A 6,000-nucleotide genomic window follows, 5' to 3' on the forward strand; every position below is an offset into this window, starting at 1 on the left:
TATTTGTTTATTTTTTGGTAAATTTTGATTTTTCAATGGAAATTTTGCTTTTGCTTCTTTCACACCTGTCTGAGAATGGTGGCTCACATAAATAAAAAGACACTTCATTGGATTTTTCCAGAGTTTTGCCATTTCTTTTGCTGCCAGTTAGCCACTGCACCGACCATCTTACCACAATGAGGATGCGCTTGGACGGGTAACCCTGTCCCTAGGCAGGTGACCAAGATGAGGAGGATGACAACCATATTGGTCACTGGTTGTGTGTCCTGTGCTCAATGGGAGGTTGTTGTTCAGTTCCCTTTAGCTTTTCCCGGCACCTTCTACAGCGTGGATGATGTCAGAAGAGCCGACACAGAAGGGTCTGTGGGGTCACTACTGGGCTTCATGGAGCGATGGTGGGAGGAGCTGGGAGTTTAAAGGCACCTTCTAAAAAACTCATGGAGAGGACAGAAGGCTGTATTACTGTAACAAAGAAAATGGTGACACACAGAGAATATTTTTATACATTTACAGCGGAGTCAACCCCAGGAGGAAATCTCTTAACTCTGGTAGCATGGATCCACTGTGGAAAAAGATCAATTAATACACCCATGCACGTAGTCGTGACTATTTCCACTGGCCCATCATATTTACTTTCGCCCAATGGTGTAGGTTTTAATGACTTAATTAAGACCATATCTCCCGCTTGAAACTCCCACTTGACCATATCTCCCACTTCAATGGGTCGGTGCCTTAGAAATGACACGTGTAGCTGCAGAAATTTGTTCATAGTGTTTTGAAAAAGTGTCAATCAGGGCAGCAGAATACTTAGCGATGTGCACATCAAGATTAGTTGTACCTATAGCTAGCTTACTCTTCTTCCAGGGTGTGGGAAACGGGCGACCAAAAATAATTTTGTGTGGTGATAAATGGACAGCTATGCAGTTGACTAAAGTCTTTTCGCTGTCATTCTGCTAGAACAGCGGGTAACAAATCAACCCAATTTTTGCTACCCGTCGCCTGCATAGCTTTAGTCAACTTATCCTTAAATGTTCGATTAGTTCTTTCCACTATCCCTGAGGATTGGGGATGGTAAGGAATATGAAAGTGCCATAACAGAGACAGGTACTTACACAAGTCTTGTGTTATTTTGGAAGTAAATGGTGTTCCTTTGTCTGAGACAATAGCGTGTGGGACACCATACCTTGGCAGGATTTCTTTGGCCAGAATACGTGTAACGACCTTGGAATTTTCTCGCTGACAGGGGAAAGCCTCTACCCACCTTGAAAACATATCTACCATTACCAGGAGATTTTTAAAAGGTCCCTGTCATGGCATGTGTGTAAAATCCTGGGTTCTAATTAGACATGCAAAAGCGTGATCTAACGTATCTAATGAGGAACTGGCTTTGATTTCTAAGTTACTGGTTGAACATAAGATAGTTTCATAACCTGACCTCCTTTGTGCCATCATGTGTTGAGTTTGTAAGTTCTGAAGGAATCTTACATGTGGTGTGTGTAAGGCCAATGGATGAGACAGGACAGTTTTCTCAGCATCGTGTACCATCACAGCACAGGCGGCCACAGCCCGGAGACACGCAGGTAAGCCCTGGGCAACAGTATCAAGTGTTTTAGACAAGAATTCACATGGTCTCATGCCCTCCCATGCTCCTGGGCCAAGACAGCAGAGGCAGTGCCCTTGTGCTCACAGGCAAAGAGATGGAACACCTTCGCATAGTTCGGGAGCCCCAGAGCAGGAGCGGAGCATAGAGCCATCCGCAGAGCCTCAAACGCTTCGAGCATTTCAGGAGTCCATGTTAGCGGACATTGCATTGGGTCCTTGTGGGAGACTGCGGACCGGAGGCATTTGTCGTAGTAAGAACAGTCAGGTAACCATTGACAGCAGTAATTTATCAGCCCCAGGAAAGCCATGAGAGTGTGTTTTGTGTCAGGACGCCCTGTGTTGAGGATTACCTGTATATGGTCTTGAGAGAGTTTTTTGCTACCTTGAGAAAGTTCAAACCCCAGGTACTTCACTGTAGGCAGACAGAACTGCTGCTTAAGTTTTGAAACCTTGAAGCCATTTGAAGCTAGATGGCGCAGGAGGCAGAGGGAGGCCTGTTCACAGAGTTCTTCAGATGCTGCGGAGACTAGGAGGTCATCTGTATACTGTAAGACAACAGAACCAGTGGGGAGAACAAAATCACATAATGCATCCCTTACAACGGCAGAGAACACTGCCAGATATACCCGTGTGGTAGGCTTGTCCACATATACTGCTGCCCCCTGTGCGTGAAGGCAAAGAGAGGCTACGTCTGCTCTTCGCCAGGAACACTGAAAAAGGCAGAACATAAGTCAATAACAGAGAAAAAAGTATGTTCAAATGGAATGGAAGTGAGAATGGAGGCCACATCTGGCACAACAGGTGCCACAGGGATGATGATGTCATTTATGGTTCTCAAATCTTGTGTAAAACGCCAGGAACCATCCGGCTTGGGGACCGGATTAACAGGAGTGTTGTATGAACTTACACATGGTTTGATTACTCCGTTGTAGAAGAGATTGTAAAATCCCATCCACGCCCTGCAATTTTGCTTCAGACAAAGGGTACTGTTTAACGAACACAGGCTCTGAATGTTTTAACTTAGCTGCGTAGGCGTCATTCTTGTCATCAACCCACACTGAGGGCGGTAGAGCATTTAGTAAGGTAGAAGATGAGGATGATGGTTTTTGTGTGGTAGAGAGAAAACAGTCATTAAACGTCATATCAGATAAGTGTGACAATGAACAAGACTCAGGAACAGAAACAATAAGTTTAGAGCTCGAGAAACTAATAGAAACATGGAGCCTGCTCATAAGATCCCTCCCCAAAAGATTAAAAGGACATTCTGACATATAAACAAATTGGTGATGTAAGAAAATTTTAGGATCAGAAGGACATGTGATGAGGAGGGATGGAGTAAAAGGCGTTTCTTTTGTGACCCCTTCTATTCCCACAGAGCTAACGGATCCCCATGAGAGAGGACCCTCATATTGCTTCCACATTACTGACATTTATCTGATGTGATTCATTTCTACAATAATGTGTACATGGTCGGGGTCGCGCTCTGTGGGCATCCCTATGCGGTGAAAGAGCGGGTGCGGCCTGGGGTCGTTGGGGAGGCGGTGCTGGAAGGGGACCTGCGGGAACATTTCCCATGTCTCTCTGTTTCTTCCTACATCCCTTGGCCCAATGCCCATTCTTACCACTTCGGGAGTATGAGTTACTTACTCCTCTTCCCCGGCCTCTCCCTCGGCCTCTCCCTCAAGTCGAGTCACCATTGTATACATTGCCTTCAGCCACAGCGAGGCATACTGCTTGCTTATTTTCTAAAATACCATCGCCGTCCATGGTGCGCACTCTCTCCCCCAGAGTTTTAACGGTCATATTGCCATGATCTGTGAGCTGATATTGAAGAATCTTTTGCACCTCAAGTTTACAATTATGCATGAAGATTGTGAGGAACAAAGGATTAACGATTTCGGTTTAGTTTGAGGATCAAACTTCAGCAGAGATTTTAATTCTTTTTTTGTGTTTGGAATAGAGTGATATTTATCCCTAGATTCATTTGTAACCATTCCTTATGACTGTCTGTTATGTACGGGTAATTCCAATCAGGATCCCTGAAGCCGTCATAAATTTGAGTATAAGCAGATGCCAAATATTCAGGTTTAAAAGGATATGTCAAAAATTGAGGTTGTGATTTGGTCCACCCTGCTAAGTTATCTAGCCAAAGGTTGTATAACAACCTAGGCCACAACGGTTCATCCAGTCACGAGGAGTTTTCCTCATGATCCGGCTTAGGATGTTTTGTTGCCGAATTACCCATGTTCAACTATAGGTTCAACTGTTATTATTACACACAAAGCAACTATGTTCACAAAGGTAAATGTAGTTCCTGCACTTTCCAAAAATAAATCGTGCAATGTTTTCGACTACATTATATACCTTACAGTGTTTATCGAAATTAGTATAAGTGCACGTGTTCCAGATCATCATGTTTTTGCCACCGTAATTAGGATTTTGTTTTGGGGTAAATAAAAAGCTTCGGCTTCTACACAACGAATCTGCTGATCATTGGGAATCAGAATGCTTGCATACGTGGGGTACCTGTATGACGGCACGGCAGAGGTACCTGTATGATGGCTGCGCGGTTTCAAATAGAATGTACATTTCCACTAGCAAAATTAAGGACTTTAACTATGACATGTTTGACCAAACTCAGGTTTATTGGGTACGATGGAAGCAAGATTTCAGGGCACAAATAATAATTCTTAAAGCAGGGGTGTCAAACTCAAATTCACAGTGGGCCAAAATATAAAACTGAGATAAAGTCACGGGCCAAACTGAATATTTATTGAAAAATTAACTGCAACTGCAATTAACTGCAACTGCTTAAATACAGGATTTGGAACAACCAGAGCTTGATATTACAAACACATGGTAATATATAAGTTTGTGTATAAACTTATATATATGAGAGTTTATATTAATATATAAATTTGAAATAAAAGACACATCAGTGGTGTTCATTTCACAAACTTTGGCCATACACTTTTTGATAAACTCTCCTTCATTAAAGGGCCGGGCAGGTATTGCAGCCTCTGCTGCCACAATAAAGCTTTACAGCCTTTACAGCCTTCACTTTTTGATTTTGCTTTCATGAACATAGTCTGCCAGGAAACCAGACTTTTTTTCATCTCCTCCGCTTTCTGGAGCTTCTGCTTTACGTCCAGGTCCTAATACTTCTTATAATGTTTCGTTTCATAGTGCCTTCTTATGTTATATTCTTTCGTTACAGACAGCTCCGTTAGCACACAAGACAAACAGGTCTGTCCTTTATATTCGTGAACAGATAATCTGCCTCCCACCAGTCTTGAAAGCTCCTATTGTCCATCTTTCGTTTGGCCATTTTTGTGGAGGGTGGAATTAACTTGCCCGTGACTGTAACATGGTCATTAACAACTGTCAACAGAGAATGAGGGGTGCTTGCTGTTCGTGACTACACGTCAATACAGTGGCAAGGCATTCTGGGATTTGTAGTATTAGCGGAGCATGTGGCTAGTCAGCTGTAATGCACATTTGATATGAGCTCGCGGGCCAAATATAATTACACCCCTGCTTTAGACTGTTAATAATATATATTAACTACAATTATTAATTAATTAATTAATTAATTAATCAATCAATTAATTGATTAACAGCAGTGCAATTATTGTTGTTGTTATTATTATTATTATTATTATTATTATTACAAATTTGAAAACATTTGAATTATTGTTATTCAGTAATAAAGTGCTGAAAAAAATGCTGGAATTCGTTATTGTTCTCCATATTCACTCTGGTGATGCCTAACATCCTCTATATTGTATCCTGAAAAGGATTTGGGTCTCATGTCAACAGAAACAAACACAGCACGGTCACCAAATATGATAAGGCTCTATTACAGGTTATCAGAATCCGTTTCCTCCCTCTATTATCCAAATTGAATTGAATGTTCTCCATATTCACTTTGGTGATGCCTAACACCCTCTATATTATATCCTGAAAAGGATTTGGGTCTCATGTCAACAGAAACCTTATACACACGGACAAAATTGTTGGTACCCTTCGGTCAATGAAAGAAAAACTCACAATGGTCACAGAAAAAACTTTAATCTGACAAAAGTAATAATAAATAAAAATTATATGAATATCAACCAATGAAAGTCAGACATTGCTTTTCAACCATGCTTCAACAGAATTATTTATTTATTTATTATTTATTGGTGATGGGACCTGTGGTATAGGTAGTGGTTGTAACAATCCAGCCGGGAGCTGATGCGATGCTTTTGATGTGTTGCACATGGTACATTTTCTAAAGAAGTCGCTGATGTCTTTGTACAGAGCGGGCCACCAGAATTTGTTTTGAGCCAATCGGGTTGTGGCCAAGACGCCGGGGTGGCCATAGCTGGGCGAGGCATGCAGTAGTTGCAGAAGGGT

The sequence above is a fragment of the Tachysurus fulvidraco genome, chromosome 2 (genome assembly GCF_022655615.1).
Source record: "Tachysurus fulvidraco isolate hzauxx_2018 chromosome 2, HZAU_PFXX_2.0, whole genome shotgun sequence".
NCBI classification, from domain to species: domain Eukaryota; kingdom Metazoa; phylum Chordata; class Actinopteri; order Siluriformes; family Bagridae; genus Tachysurus; species Tachysurus fulvidraco.